Below are 17,647 nucleotides of genomic sequence, written 5' to 3' on the forward strand. Positions count from 1 at the left end.
AAAATAAATTCATTTTTTGGTTGTTTTTACTAATCAAGTTGTTTGCTGTCCTTTAAAATGTTTAAACTAATTTACAGTGTTTCACTCACAGCAACCTAAATGTTTGAATTAATTTGTCTGGTCTTTTCAAACTAAATAGATGCAGGTAAAACATCTGCATCACTTCCATTTGTCAGTGGTTTATGTAGTAATAAACAATCAACCTCAAGACAAAAGAAATACAACTGTATTAAAATCACTGTAGAGGAAGTTTAGACAATGTTCTCTTGATTTTCTTTTTTATTCCAATCTGACTGTGGAAAACTACTCCAATATCAAAGGCAATCAAAAAACAATATGGAGTTAACAGACTAACCTCAGAAATAACCCAGATTCCTTTTTCCAAAACCACAGATTGACATTTCATGGATTATATTTACTAAAATCTGCTTTTTTTTTTTCTTTTAAGGTTCATATTCGTTTCACACAAAGGCTGACCAACAAATGACGCCACTACCAGTAAGTTTGGCACACACCTGGTGTGATCGTTTTGTTTATAAATGCTGCTTACTCACACGACAAACTATTTGTCAAATAAGGGAGGAATACTGTGACACGGCCTCATGTTGAATCAGTTGGTTTATATTTGTTTATTCAGCAAGTATTACATTGAGATGTCCCAGAGTTTGGTATAAACATTACTCCCAGGGGTTAAAATGTGTCTGCATCTTCGTGTGTACCTCTCCCACACGTTAACGCCCGTCCCTGACCACGGCCAATAGGGGATAATGCATGGTTGACTCTTTGCCCCGCCCTGTCAGATGTAAATCTTGTTTTTCTCCGCTGACCACCACGCTCCCAGGAAAAGACAACATTCTTTCAAATGACACGGTTGTAGACTTCCGATTACAGCCTTGTCACTTACTCTACCGATGTGTAAACATGATGGAGAGAGAGAGAGAGAGAAAGAGGGGACAGTAAGAGAGAGAGAGAGAGAGTCGGCCTGTCGTCCATGGGCTTCTTTAGTTTAAATGACATGACGCCTTTAGTTAAGATGTCTTAGTGCAAAAGCACTTGGGCTCTCAGGGGGATGAGCTGACATAAAACATTAAACTACACTTGAGTCATTGTCAAGATGCGTTTTCCCGACTTTCTTTTTTCCCCCCGTTAAAGCAGCATCAACCCTGCAGCACATTTTTTACATCAGTCTTTAGACGTATAAACTGCAGTATCTCCCTTTAATGATGTTCAGAAAGATTTGAAATCGTGCTTTTCTGAATTATAGCAATCCAAATGATCATTACAATAGTTCACAGTATCTTTGTGATCCTGTGGCCTGTGAAAAGACAGTCCTAGTGCTGGCTCCGTCTTGGCCTCCTGACCAAAAGTGTGATAATTTTAGACTCAAGTCTCTCACATGGTCTGGAGCAAGGACGGCATTTAGAAATAAACTTGGAATTTAGCTTAATTGCAGTTTACAGATTTAGGAGGGGCAGCGTTCTCTTCTTTATTTTCTAGCATAAATAGAGAGTGACTGCAGGCCAAAGACATGAGGTTTCAAAGCCACAAAAGAGGTTAAAGAACGTCAAAGGCAGCAAGGACACTTTTCAGCCAGTCTCCTCAGCTCTCAAGCTTCACAGAGCTCTAATGTGAGACCCTTCATCCCCCACTCACCAAATCCATCAGATTTATTATTCCTCCCAGGCTGTTAGGTCTTCTCAGTAAAACTCAACAGTTAGTTTTTAACAGCTTTCTGCACAGCCAAGTTACAAGGTTTGCTTTTTTTTCAGATGCTAATTTTTGTTGTAGGAGGTTTGGGCTGGGAATTTTCCCCTTTTTTGGTTTGCTCCATCTCTCAACAGCAAATAACTCTTCCTCTGAGGTCCTCCATATTTGACAGCTTCTCTGCAAACGCCGAGTTCAGACTTTTCCCATTACCTCATTACTATAATGTCTAATTTCCCCAGGTCAGCCTTTGCTAATCTTTTATCTATTCTTTTCCATTTTACAAAAACAATGTATCTGATGTTCTTTTTTCCTGTTTGTTCACTGATGAAACAGTGAAAAATAAAATGAATGGTATGATAGCATGATGGAATTTATAGCTTCTGAAAACCATATATTGCAAGGGCTGCGGGAATTTAGCAAACAGGAGGAGGGGGAGATGTGATGGATGTGTTTCAGGTGGTGAGTCAGGGGACAGGACATAAACTGTGAACTGCTGCAGCAGATTCAAATGGCTCCCTCTCTTGCTGCGTGGTCTCTAAGTGTAAATGATTGAATGTTTGAACCTCCCTCATGGTCAAGGTTACTGGGATGACATAGATTAGAACCTAATAAATCTGATATTAAAACACACAATCCCCCCCCCAAAAAAAATCCTGACCTGACTGCTATAAACACACATACAGCAGTCCATACAAACTCACATGTTAGAGTATTTTGAAAGTAATCATTTTTGCAGCTAAGATAGATAAACCGTTTCTGGAGACACATGACAAGAAACATGGCTGGTAATATTGTGCACAAAGTAGGCAATTCAAACTGGACCTGTCAACATCTTCACTTCAAAGAGACACTACTTCACACTGAAGAAAACAAGACTCAGACAAGGGACATCTATTACTGCAGGGATGCATGTGTGATGAAGAGGTTTGTAGAGAAGAATAAAAGAGATTCAAGGAAACGGTTGATGGTCTTGTGATAGAATGAGTGCGTGAGCTTATAGTCCCATAGGATTAGTGTAAAATGGTGTGTGATGTGAGGCTGAGTGATTCAGGGAGAAATGGTGAGTGATTTAAAAAAACAGGAAGGATGGAAAGAATGAAGAGTCAGTAGAAATTATTCACTTCACTCCTGGCATTTTCAGGTTAGCTGATAATATATTGGCATAAAAGTTCACAGTGAATTTATTTGAATGCTTTGACTATACATCTTGATTGGTGTGACAAGAATATTCTTGTACAAACTCAGACGTGAATGAGTCATCATAACGTTTGTCTGTCTGCATTTGCTCCTCATTTATAATTTGGATTATCTTCAGCCCTCTGCTGCTTAAAATTAAAGTTAAAGCAACGAGAGAGAATATTCCACTCTTTATGAAACAACAATGACTAGTAAATGAAGAGATTTTCTTAAAACAGTAAAATGGACCAATCCATCACCACTCATTTCTCTTTGCATTTGTATTTGAAAATATATTCACTATCATTACAAAAATACATAACAAAGTTATAGCTACATTCATTAGCAATAGCTATCTCGTGCCTCATATCAAGATAACACTCCAATTAATCACAGATCTATCGGTGCACCTTTTTATTTTTTGCCCATTATCTACCGTCAGATGACAGTTTAGGTAAGCGCAAAGCCACTACCTTGCTATTATTTACGTTTTACAATACAATTAAAAAGATCATCTTTAAACCCTTAACCCTCAGCTAGCCAAAAGTAGGATGTTTATAGAATAGAAGGGGAAAAGGGCAGTCTTATTTCATGGAAGGGGGCCTCAATCAGGTTTTCACTTTTCGTCCCCTTCTTAAAAAAGTATTTTTGAATGTTGGTTTCTCCTTGATTATATCATTTTCACAAAGACTACACACTGCTCAAACTTTTAATCCTGGCCACAGGAAAATGGCCACTGTGTAAATGTGGTCCATAGGTGTGTTGCCCAATTTCCTGGCCCTCTCAGTGTTATTGTCTTTGTAAATGTTTTACTCAACAATACACATATGAAAGGTGGAAGAGAGAAAGTCTGGATGAAAAATTCCACACATTTTCATATAACCATCTTTCCATCACTGAAAACTGTATGTTGATCGTGTGGGCATCCTCCCAAGACTGCAAGAAAATGATTGAAACATTAGTGAATGTGACTGGATTTTTCCGGAAAAACAAATAATAGCTACATTTTCAGTAGGACTCAAAATGTATGTTTTTTTTTTAATTTATTTTTTTTACTAATTAAATCCAAGGGGCTTTTTTTTAACCCATAAAGCTATCTTTTCAATAATATAAGCTAATTTGTTAGAGGAACACAACATTCTACCTGCACCTCTCATTAGGCCTTTGTAACACTTTGTTCTGACAGCTAACATTCTATTCCTAATCCCACCTTTGACATCTTTGAATGCAGTCTGTCAGTCCCACATTTCATCCGTGGTATTTAATGTTTACCATCCAGAGGTGGCTTTCTCCAGTAGAGTCTGTTTAAGCTGTCAATGTGAAAGGCTGGAGACGCTTGATGCTGTGAGTTCGTTTTGATACTGTTTGTTCTTCCTTCTCGCTCACCCTGTGTACCTTCATAGCATGCTGGGTGATTGACAGCTGAGAGTGATTCTGGGGGTCACTGGGCGTGCAGACCGGAGGGGTAGAACCATTTTCATGACCGGACATGCAAGCTGACTTTTCGGTCTAATGTTTGTTGGTGACAGACAAGTGGTTTATTGGTGGAGAAAGGGTGTGGATCTGTGACCCAAATCAGGTTGTGGATCTCATAAGAATTCATGACTAATCAATCAGTTTCACTTTTAATTCGTAAACTGTGGCACAGAGATGAATATCATATCTATTTCTCCATAAAACAAATCAGGGGTTTGATTTAATAACCCGTATCTTCAAAATATCTCAGACTAATCCTGTTTCATGGGGATTGGATGAATTTATTTTATTTTATTCATTGTAGTTTGTTTTGTATCGACTTTTGCCCTAAGGTTTTTTTCTGGTTAAAGCATGACTTTGGTGTTTCAACATTTCCAGTTACTTCAAATTCAACATCGCCGCTTTCATTTTTTCTTTAATAGTGCAGTCACTCTGTAAACTGTGTTTAGTTCTGTTTAAAAAAACAAAAACAGAACTAAACACATCTATATATCCTCCTTTTGACACAAAAGTTCCTGATATATATATTTTTTTTAATTCTTCACATGCATCTTTAAGGTCTGAGAATATGCTGACACAAGCAGGTCTCAACAGAGCATAGGCATCTAATACATCCAACCAGGATATTCATCAAGTCTCATTCAGGCAGAAAACAGACAAGAGCTTTTTTGCTTTACAGAAACACATCAGCATGGATAACAATGTGCTCACTGACTTATTCAACCTTTAAGAAACCAGAATGCTGGTTTTCATTTCATTTATTCTTGAAACCTAACTTCCTTCAGGCTATTTTTTGTTACATCTGGATAAAAATGCAGCTTTTTGGTTGTTTGCTGTAGCCTCACAGTCAATGTTTAGTCAAAAGGAAACCCAGCCCAGTTGTAAAGACTGTTGTTGGTTAATTGAGGAATGTGTATCCCACAGGTGACTTTGCCTTCACCCTCACCAAAATCCCAACAATGTTTAAAATTGTAGTGAATCCTTACTCAGAGCAAAAGGTGAACTTTTTACACCAAGGGTTAACCTTTAGCTATAAACTTAAACAGGTAAATTATATGCCTCCAAAATGACTACCTTTACACAACTCTGATTTTATGAACTGCAAGATGACCACCGTAGGTAATGCAACAGAGAGCTATATGTAGTTCTGCATTCAAAGTTTGAGCGTTTATTCACCAGGCGCATATTGTTTTTGAATATTTAAATGAATGTTATGTTGCCAATTCTGCAAGCCTATGGAATTGGTCAGTTAAAGGCAGGCGTGGTAATTTTACCATATTGGGAATGCTAGAGTCAGCAAGCTCCCCTCGGATCACAAGCTGACTGCTTGCTACAACGAGCCAATGGGCTTGGATCAGTGACATTATTGTCTAGTGACGTTTCATGTGGCTTTTGCTAATGCTAGTGCTAAAAGGAGGAGGTAGGAGAAGCCGTGTATTCGTGGACTTTGACTTTTTGCATATAGATGTGCCTAAACATGCACAAGACACCTGGAAAACACACTAAAGAGCATATAAAACCAGAGAAACCATAATATGGGACCTTTAAAGCACTTTTAGGATAGGGTCGGCAAAACCTGCTGAAGCTCCTTGACATTAACGCTTTATTGCAAACATTTCCTGCCGAACATTATGTATGGTTTTTTAATCAATACAGCAGCTCTACCTAAATGTGGGATTTCTGCCTACAGCAACCAGAAGGTAGAAATAAGATATGTTGGCTCACATTCTTTTATTATTGTCATTTAAAGAATATTTCCTTGTTTATACATTTAGCCACATTTTCTTGTTAATGATTCTAATATCAAGGCGTTTCAGACAGTAATTAGAAGAATGGCACTAACATTTTGTTAGAATGTTCAGAGTTTTATTTAAAGTAAAATGAGTCATTATGGAGGTCATTCAAGATTAATAAATCCAAAGTATTGCTTTAACTATGTATTTCTTTAGGCTCTTTGATCATTTATTTTTGTTTTACTCGATACCCCTCTTAAAGACATTGGTTTGCTTTTATTAAGTTCTCATGTGTGGAAGTGGACTTGCTCTCTATGTGTTTTTTATTGGTGACATATGATTTAAAAAATCTATAAACAAGGTATTTCCCCTTTTCCTCACCGCTTATACTATCAGTTACAATGAACTTTCCAATGCTGAATCAGGTAAGGTTAATTTTTTTTCTTTTTTGTCTCTTTCCTTTCTTTGCTGTCACTCCTCACCTCAGATGACAGGTTATCTATGATACAATCAACGCCAGGCCAGGGCTTGCTTTGGTATATATTTCTGTAACACACAGCTTTACCCCAATCAATCCACAATATTGCTTTCAGCAAGAAATTAGATCATCCCAACTTTCTGCACATATCAGGGACACATGTGTAGACACACACAACCCCAGAAATGATACATGCTCACACACTTACAACAACAGTTATTCACACTAGCCCATTGTACTTTCCACACCTCTCATACTGTGTGAGTGAACTAAATCATGTGCTTACAGAAAAGGCCTAAGATCTGTCAAACAAAGCATTCATATGTCATGTCTCTCTAGCAACCTCTTCACAAATCCCCCTCAAGCGCTGTGGTGACAGTTCATCATTTACGAAGCTTCAGGTGGGTTTTTTTTAGGGAAACCATGAAGAAGCTGACCATAAAATCAAAAGAAAGAATAAAAATTCAATACATGTACATGAATAGGTTATTGGGTAACTCGCCTCATTTGCAGTTCTTGTATTGGCTAATTGTGTACTTAAAGTACCAGCTTGAACTAGCAACAAATTGAAAGTTAGTTTTACTTACTAAAATAAAGACAGTTTGTATGACTAACGAATGTTTAGATATATTAACAGTGATGTGTTATCTAATTGCTAATGGTGGGACAAAGTGATCCCACCTTTGTGCTGCCATTGGAAATAGTAAAAGAGGCTTTGCATAGACAGATGGGATTGGCAGGGCAGAAAAACAGCACTGTGTGTTGTTTAGACGTTGTGCTTCAACAATGTGAAATACAAATACCAATGACAGCTTCAAACATGTCTTATTCTGCTGTAAAGTTTGGTAACTTTACTGCAGTTTTTGGCAGCTTTATATTTTCCTAATTTTTTAGACTCAGTTACTCTTTCGAGTAACTGAGTTGTGGTCATGTGATGGAGGAAACTCAACATAGGCCTGGTCTATTGTCTAACCTGGCAGGACCAAGTTCAAGTGTATAGATCTGTGTGCATCTCCGCAGTGTGTTTACGTGTGTTAGAAAGAGAGGGGAAAAGAAACAACATGTCTGAAGAGGCTGGATCACAGTCTGAAACTCACGCACAACTCTGGAATAGTTAACTTCACTACCAGAAGCCAGTGGCTGATTTTATTACTGTATTTACACGGGTCTTCCTGATAATGAAGCTATTACCTGGCTGTAACATTAGAGTTCAAAGAGAAACACATACGGGATGTAATGCTCTTCGAGATGTGTTGAAGGATTCAGGACACTTGAGTTCTTGCTTGAGACCTAGGGTTGCCTTCGCACCAATAACTGACCCACCTCATCTGTGACATCTAAGAGCTTGGAGCAAACACGTTCTCCAGAAACATCCTTGCAGATATCAGAAAAAGCTATTGAGACTCTTCTAGCTGTCCTTGGTTTCTAGACAAAAGCTGAACTATATCAGATCTTACTGACATTAAGACCTTTGAATTGAAATTACATTTTTAATTACAGAAATTCCACTACACAAGTATGAGGCAAGCCTCGTAAATGAACAGTGGGTGTTTCACACAAACCAAGTTGAAGCGATTTCAGTATTATTTTTGGGGTTTTCTATGTTCACAGTATTATTACTTGAAATCAGTATCATTATATAATCCCAGATGGTTCTCTGGCGCCTCTGCTCATCTGTAGCATGTTCATGGGTCCAGCCGGCATACACACCAGAGCATGCCGACAGTCCTTTGATCTTTCTCCTCTACAGCGGCTCCTCCAAAGGTTCTAGCCTCCTCGAGCTTGTCCAGCCTGGATCTACTGATTTAATACACTACATCTATGCAAACAATATGTCTCTTCATGAATAAGTTATGGCACTCTTTGAGCTGACTCGTGTGCTGCAGGTCCAGATATTATCTACCTTTATAAGCCCCCAGTTTTAGTATGCAAGCTGCAGACAGCTTGTTACAGTGCATGCTGAGATGTTGAAGCAAGGTGTTGTGTTGTTTCTATATTGGAATATGGCCTTCAGGATTTGTCAGATGCATTTAGCTGTGGATACATGAAATCGCTGCCACGTGGTATACAAGGGGTAGAATGTTTTTGTTTTATTTTAGGCCAGTTCACTTATATGTATTATAATACAAACAAAAATTAAAAGGCTTGATCATATATTTGTGTCTGTTTATAGCTGTGTATATACACGTGTATAGAGTTTAAACAAATATTCATTGTATGTGTTTGTGTGCATATTTTCACAGATCCGTTTATGTGATCCAGGGGGTAAAGTAAAAGATCCCATTGGCTTGACTCTGTCGGGCTCCTGTTGTGAGTCTCAGTAAGAGGAGGTTGGCTTGACTCTCTTGTTTTGGATAATTGTACACTGCCGAGGTCTGTGGTCCCCTTCTCTGTCTCCCTGTGGCCTCGGCTGCAAGAGCCATATTTAGGTTGCACGTCCTCCTCATCCTATCCTGTCTCATCCCCATCCTGCCCGTCACACCCCCACATCGCAGTAGGGGGCATATAATGTAACAGCAAGTGGTGAGACTGTAGATGCTGTACAAAACTGTCCCAAGTTAAAACAGGGCTTGTTTTGACTTCTCAGTAGTGTCCAAAATCTCTGTTTTGAGCCGGTTTTGTGGACATATAGTTCCAGACTTTGGTTACATAAATGTTTTTTAGGGAATTTATGCAAACAAAAATACTTGAAACTATGCTGTAGCTGTACTCTTGTGATTTTATTTTTGCAGGTTTTTTGTGACTTTTCTGAGGGATCGTAGGGCAGTGTGTTGATGAAATGCAAGTCAGATTTTAGTTGGAGCAATTTTATTGCCACTTACAGTACAGTATGAGTGATGTTTTTCAACATGGTTTAGTAAAAATAATCATCTTTGTGGGTAAAGTAAGATAAATTTCATAGAGTTTCAGGGCCCAGGCTACCGGGCGGTGTCGCCGGTCCCTGTTTTTCTGTTTTACTTTATAGGGGGTTCTTTGACCTGCTTTTGGTCTGAACCGTCACCTAGGACCTGTTTGCCTTGGGAGACCCTATTGGGGGCATAAAGGCCCCGACAACATAGCTCCTAGGGTCATTTGATTACTCATGCTCCCTCACCACGATAAGTTAGTAGTTCGGTGGGGAGCAAAATAATACCTCTAATATTTTATTGAAGGTACTGTACTCTTCTGTTTTTATAGCTCAAATTTATTGAATTCAGCCTTTAGTCAAGTGCTGTCAGGATTAGACTCGGAATTTAAAAGTGGCATAAAGCTGGTTCTTGCTGGTTTACATTAAGCTGAGTGCTGAAGTTTAATAGTGCAAGGTTCACAAGCAGCTACGTGCAACAACTTGCCTGTCTCCTGCAGCAAGTGATAGTAGGAGCAGGTGTTATTGCAAACAAAGATTCATAGAAGAATTCTGTCTCCATTTATCTTTCCCTGTGCTCTTGCTTGCTTTTGTATTCTTTCTCTTATTCGGAACTCTCACACTAAAACAATCCCTCACCTTCTATTTACATTTAATTTAGTCACACAGCAAAGAATTTATCTCCGCTGGGCTTGGATTCCAATCATTATCTGCTGAAATCACCCATGTAACGCACATTCATGTTTTATAGCCAGTGGGCTGCATTTTCTTTACCTGTAGACATTTTTTCAAAGAACACATTTAGTGAGTTATTATTCTGTACCCCCTTTATTTTCCTTTATGTAGGTGAGCCATATGACCCTGTTGCTGTGGAATACTTTAACCTAGTAGTCATCAAACAATCGCCACACCTGTTTTGTATGGAGCCAGAACAGTCTCATATGGATAAATGCACAAATAAATGAATACATGCAAGAAAAAGGACTCAAAAAAGTATTTGGGGAGTTGTATATATATGACTCGATACACAAATGCATTTTCAATGCACACACAAATAATGAGTCTATGGAAGCCCGTTTCCGCCAGTAAAAAACAAAAAAAACAAAAAAAACAAAAAACGTTTTTTTTCTCCATTGTTAAGTATTGCTTTCTCATAATGACATGCCATGTCATTGCTATGAGATACTATCTCATATTGTAAGTCATAATTATGAGAAACTTAGTCATAATTATGAGATAGTAGACTTAGTATCTCATGTGATTATGAGATGATATTTCGTAATTATGACTCAGTATCTCATAAATATGACTTACTATCTCATAATTATGATTCAATCCATATATAAGTTAAAAACATTCACACGTAAAAATAGGATTTATAAACATATTTGTGATGTGCACACACTTTTTTTTTATATTGTGAATTAAAATTCGCAAATGTACAAATTGCCATGTATTTGCAATTTTCGTCAAATACATATATGGACGATATTACATTGATATATGAAAATACACACATTTCTCTCAATGCTTTTAATTTGTAAACCTCCCTGCATTTGTGTGCAGATATTTGAGACTCATCTTGCGCGACTCCGATACACAAATGTGTTCTTTCTACAAGAGGGTTGTCTGCAGCCAACCAGATGTCTCACACCTTTACAGCCAAACACATGAGTGCTCACCCATGAGGGATACTTCAACTGACATCATTACAGCGCTTGTCTGATTTTCACTTAAACCTGATTCATGCTTTTTGCGGACGGCGTGGTAAACTCGGTGCACAATCACGGCTGGCACGACGAGGAGGTTTTGCGTAGGGTGCTCAGTTTTTTTTTTAATTTTTAAAACAACGCGACGTCTTCACACCAACCGTGTTGCAATGATTAGCTACAGAGCCTGAAAGCAAGAGATGTGAGAGAGCACTGAGGAGGTCCATTCTGACCGCATTCAGGAGCAAACAACTCAACGTTCACAGGGGCCCTCAGAAAATGCACAACAATTTTTTTTTTTTTTGCCATCTGGAGACTGCACACTAAAAGTCTCTCCTGGGTCCATGTAACATGCTCAAGCGTCTTCAGTATTTTCAACAGTCGAAGTTCTGCTGTGATAAGATGGCCGTACATCAAGGAGCTCCACAAGATTGAGGAGAAGGAGGGTTTGCATCTTGTCAACAATTGTAGGGTGTAAGATGCTGTTCCGGTCATCATGAAGTGCTGTGAGAGGCTGGTTCTACACCACATCAAAGCCTGCCTTCCTCAGACCTTCGACCCACACCAGTTTGCTTATAGGGCAAACAGATCTACAGAGGATGCCATAGCTATAGCTCTCCAAATTGCACTGAACCGCTTGGAACACATGGGGAGCTATGTAAGGCTACTTTTCATCGATTACAGCATAGCCTTCAACACAATCATCCCCGACATTCTAGTTAAAAAAAACTCTTAGACTTAGGATTCTACTCATGGGTAAAAGACTTCCTCACAAACCATCCCCAGACTTTGCCCTTACGTCTCCTGTGACCTGGCACTGAACAACACAAAAACAAAGTATATATATATATATATGTGTGTGTGTATATATATATGTATATATATATACATATATATGTATATGTATATGTATATATATATACATATACTGCACATACACACACACACACACACACACACACACATACGTACGTACATACATACATACATATATACATATGAACCTATGTGAACTGATGTGTTTCAATGCATATCTGTTATTCATTTTTATTTTACATACTTTTTTATTCCCGGGGGAAAATTCTGGTTTACATTCTGGTATTGAGAGATAGGCCCATATAGACAACTGAGTTATTCTCACTGAAGAATGGTAAAGCTTGTATACCACTTTTCCAAAATACTCAAAATAATTTTACATTGTAAGTGAAACCGAACCATTCATACACTTATGGAAGAGGCTGCGATGTAAAGTGTCTATCAAGTGTCTGTCAACTAATTCATACACATTCACAAACAGCTGACTCAGCAGCAGGAGCGATTTAGGTAGCTGGGGACCCACTGAGCTGCAGTCACCCAAGAATTACAGACCAGGTGTCCTGGAGGAGTTGTTTCTCGGCAATTGCATGAAAGATCTTTGGGGTTTTGTGGTTTGGCAGATGACTATATGGTTTTTTCATTAAATATGTTGTCATAACTTTTCAGGGATCAAATATTTCCAAATATTTTACTCTTACCGGAATGTATTCATGCTTAAGTTTACTGGTGATGATGACTATATGATTCAAGGTAATACGAATGTTTCCAAACCTCAACTCCACAAAAGACAAACCCAACATTTTCTTCATTTTCCAATCACAGTCATCACTGTTTTCCTTTGTCATGCTCCCTGAAGATGCAAATAAGCACCGCTGTTAACTGGAACTGGGATACAAAGTTTCCAATGAATGTGTACTTAGGTGTGTGTGTCTTTGTGTGTGTTTGTGGTGTGTGTTCCTTTGTGTGTATGGGGGGACCTATCCTCCATCATGGTATCCCAACCAGTATAAATGTGTAAAGAAAATGTGACAGTCCAATTTAGAACTCCCCTTCCTGCCTTAAGAAGAGGATTTGCATTTATGCTGAGACAGAAATATCCCACAAACTATCACGTTTAATCATGCTGACAGTTATTGCTCTGTGAACATCCACAGTGGAGAGTTTCCTGACCTTTCCTCTGTGTACCCACAAGACTGATAGGACAAATGTTTCTACAATTGAGTTTCTGCTTTACATTAAATCAGTGTCGCCTATTATAATGAATAGCGATCTTATACAGATAGATAGTGGAAAAATGCTGACTTAGTCTACAGAAATCATCATGTGTGGGAAACACAGTATATAATATACAATTATATAATATGTAAAAATACTAGGTGTCTGGCAGGAGAAACTGCGGGTGAGGTCTGAGCGAAGAATTCAGCTGCTTGTGTTTACTTATACAGATCCTCTGGGAAATAGCCTGAGTTTTTCAGGAGATTTCTGTTTGTGTGAAAATGGTACAACACGTTACATCCACGTGTTTGGGCAGTTGTGGCTCAATGGTAGAGCTGATCTTCTCTCAACTGTAAATTCAATCTCCATCTCCAGGAGACATGTTAGCTCAAGTCAAGTTGCTCCCCTGCTTTGTGTGGCGCGTGAATGTGTGTGATGTGGATTAATTAATACCGATGGTCAATTTACATAGCAAACTATAATCTCAGGGTGTGAATGGGTGTGGCCTGCGGTGTAGTAGGATTTTGGGTAGTCTGACTAGAAAAGCAATATTCAAGCTCAAGATGGCTGAGGAAGACCTAGAATTTTCATACAATCCGACTTTCTTGCAAACCAACAAGTAGTGGGGCAAGAGAAAAACTTTCAGTATCATAAATCTCAGTAACTAATCTGAAGAAAACTCTTTTTTTTAAACTTCTGCTGTGAGGGAGAGCAAAATTAAAATGTGTTAGACATTCGTGAATCTCACAGGCTTGTGGGAGACTGAGGGATGACCAACAGGGAGAGGAAGCTCAGCCAGATTCCCAAAGTCTTCTCAATGACTCATAGGTCAAAGCCCCAGTGCGTGTAAACAAGATTTTTCTCATAATTTGAGCGCTGAATCACAGACTGCACTCGTACACCCCACTCTGCTTTTCTTCTGTAATCTCCATCACTTTGATTCAAGCAGTAGTAAACTCTTTGGGAGAGATTGGCAAGGAAAATTTTAAATATAATAAGTAGGGTCAGGGGGAGTACATGTGAACAATGTACGGCATATTAAGGAGTTCTCTGATGCACTTTGAAGGTATCTGAATAACTGATCATCTAAAGATCACCTTTATGACATTCATACTGATGTTACTGCTATCTGTTTTTTCAGAGCAGGACTCGAAACTCTCACAGGGCCTGAACGTGTTGTGAAAGCTTTGTGTCAAGGTCATGGTTATGGTGTCAGTACAGCTCTGGTTTATCTCTTGATCAGTCTTCAAAATGACCAAAGCTGACCAGAGCTGGACTGGATAAACTCTCATCCTCTTGAACCTGTCAATTGTTTCCTTTCAAGTTCAAGTTAAGGCTCCTTGAAAACCTTGAAAATAAGAGATTTGTGGACCTTTTTGGCTCGGTCTGACAGCTTGACTTGAACAGTCAACATGACATTTTGCCACATTTCTTTTCTTTTCTTTGCACTCTCCCTTCAATGAGGTCATGACCCATTAGGAGACTCCCAGCGGGTTTGCCTTTTAACGGACACACTCGCTGTCCAATAAGAGCAGCGCATTCCTCACATTCTGGAAACAGAGTGTCACGATGTTAAAACCTCATAGTGAAAGGTGTGCATGTGTTGCAGCTGGAACCACATATTACGCAATGTCATATGCAGCAGTCAGGCCTCAATGAGCCAACCTGTGTCTGTAAATACCTGCAGTAGATTTAGTGCCTTTCTTTAACAGTTCCTGAAACGAGGCTACAGTTGAAACAGTGTGGACAGTGAACTCCAAAAAGATTTCTTTTTTAGCCTTTCTCAGGGCTCCCTAACACACACACTAACAGACACTCAAGCATAATAACATTATGTAAGTCATAAAGTGTCTTACAAAAGGATGAGAACAGACAGATTGAACACACACACACACACACACACACACACACACACACACACACACACACACACACACACATACATACATATATATACACAGACATACATAAATACATATATTTCAACAATATACAAAATAAATTATTCAAAAGAAAGTCCAAACAAATGGGTCTTATGTTGCTTTTCCACAAATCTCAATCCCAAAGGCAAAGTAGTCCAATAAATTGGGGCTACAATCTCAACAGCACAGTGTCCTTTGGTCTTCAGTCTGGTCTGCGGGACTACCAGCAATCCCTGATCAGAAGACCGAAGAGATCTGCTGGGAGTATAAGGCGTAAAAGTTCAGTGATGTGGGCCGATGCCTGTCCATGCAGGGCTTTAAACGTGAACAAGAATCTTAAATTTATTTCTAAAATCAAGAGGAAGCCAGTGTAAAGAAAACAATTGGTGCGATATGTGACTTTTTGGAGGAACTGGTTAATTTTCCCGCTGCAGCATTTTGAACTTATTGTAGATGGTTAAGAGAAGTTTTATTAAGGTATAATGTGAGTTACAGTAATCCACTCTTGAAGAAATAAAAACATGTATATTTATCTCCAACTGAGCAATAAGAACAATTAACATCCATTCTCCATTTAAAGGATCCATTCTGGATTTTATGGGAGCAATTTCATCCAAAACTGAAAGGCAGTGTTCATTAAAGGACTGCACTTGTGATTCAACATCACCATGTATAAAAGCAGGGTAGTCAAATCTACTGGGTCTGTGAAGTTTGTTCGCTATCTGTCGGGACAGAATCGTAAAATGTTGACCACTTAGCGGGAAAAGGCAAATTGAACAACTGTGAGCAGCACGCAGAAACATTGCAACATAAGCAACCATGAAGAACGTCAGTCTCAGCTGAAGACGAGGTCTCAAGTCTCAGCTTTACAGAAATCCTCTAGAACGTCATCATGAATGTCAGCGCTGCTGCAATAAGGGCCAGAGCTAAGGCCGAAGCAACAAAAAATAAAGTATCCTTTGCAGAAAAGGAGGCAGCCATGAAGAATAGGCTTCAATAAAGGCAAGTCTTTCCATGTTAAAACGAGAAAAATAAGCAACTGCAGCTTCAATAGAGGCAGCAATACATACAGAAGCAGCGGCAGCCGAATGTGTGGAAGTACGCTCTCTTGGTGAATTACAGGATTTAGTTCTTGAAAATAATGGATAGAATAGAAAGCAATAGAAGGTACCAAAGACTATATAGAAACACAGCCATTTAATATACATGCTCCACAAGAGTTTGAAGACGTTATGCCACTGCTACTAATTGTTCATCATTACACAGTAAAAAAAACCTGACCCCCAAGGCACAAACCCATTGCTGGAAAAGGTTATGCACCTTCCCCTGCCCCAAAGCAGGAATGAGCAGGAATACTCACCCGTTACTCCTGACACTCAAAAGAAACATACAGCACATACAGCAGCTACTCCTCCCCACATCCAACCCAGTGTAACAACTACTCACCTACAACACCCCAAACCTCTGACCTAGCCCTCATCTAGTTCTCTCTTTTCATCTCATGAGAAGAGAGATGATGAGCTCAGGACTCCTTGCCTTTGATGGTAGCCCAGAAAAATACTGGGCATGAAAAGCATTTTTCATAACAGCCACAAGGGAACTAAACCTGTCTGATCAGGAAGAGCTCAAGCTACTGGTCAAAAGGCTGGGGCCTCAGTCATCATCTCAAGCCAAGCGGATATGGTAGTACATGTAAATTATCCTCAATGAGGTATTTTTATGGTATCAAGCACTTGAAAGAAACATATGGAAGACCAGAGGTGATTGAGAGTGTGCTACTCAAAAAACTAGATACTTACCTACTTTTTTCTAACAAAGACACTCACAAGCTCTGAGAGTTTGGTAACTTGTTTAAAGAGCTAGACGCTGCAAAGGCTGAGGGATTCTTGCCTGGACTCATGTTTCTAGACACAGCTAGAGGTGTGAATCCAATTGTCGAAAAGCTTCCCTTCTCTAAAATGGCATGGAAGGGAAATTGTCCAACTTTAATCATTTGCATTTCAAAGGAAGCACAGGAGCCTGCTCAAACCATCTTTGAAGGGGGACCACTTGCTGTGTCGAGAGGAGAAGGACCTCCAGAGCTTCTCCCGAGCGCGGCCTCCCTTAGGAGAATTAGATAAACATTTTGTTGCAGGGATGTTCCTTCCAGTAGAGGGAAAACCTGCATGTCTAGGATTTCAAACCTGTTGGTCAGTGTGATATTCTGAGATGGCAGAGGAGGAGGAAATGTCCAGTCCAGTTTTCCCGGTGACGAGGGGTGGAGCTCACCGAGGGCTTCACTCCATCCCCATTAATAAGAGGAAACAGGGATAAGGCTGGGTATAAAGACAGTGGGAGCTTTGGGCTTTGCTCCCATGCCGACCCACGGACCATCATGGAGGGCTTTGGCATAGGCTCTGGGACTGCTGACATGTTGGGTCCTGGAAAAGTTGGATCGTTGTCCATCCCCAGCATGTAGCTATCCGTACAGTGCAGAATACTGGACCCATCACGGTTTTTGCAGTGAGAGGACCCCAGGACTGCCAGATGTTTTGCCTGGCCAGAGGCAACAGATGGAAACCACAGGATAA

General features: G+C 39.4%; 1 protein-coding gene across 2 annotated transcripts in view; it reads left to right on the forward strand.

Annotated features, from left to right (window-relative positions):
* The window catches only part of znf469 (zinc finger protein 469), a 185,229-nt gene that overhangs the window by 104,976 nt on the left and 62,606 nt on the right, over positions 1–17,647 (forward strand). The window contains exon 5 of one of the 2 annotated variants that reach the window (XM_079345953.1): positions 449–498. The exons of the other annotated variant lie outside the window; for it this stretch is intronic. The gene's annotated coding sequence lies outside the window, so the exon portion shown is untranslated. The remainder of the gene's footprint in view (positions 1–448; positions 499–17,647) is intronic. 2 annotated transcript variants of the gene reach the window in all.

The sequence above is a fragment of the Symphodus melops genome, assembly GCF_947650265.1.
Source record: "Symphodus melops genome assembly, chromosome: 6".
NCBI lineage: Eukaryota > Metazoa > Chordata > Actinopteri > Labriformes > Labridae > Symphodus > Symphodus melops.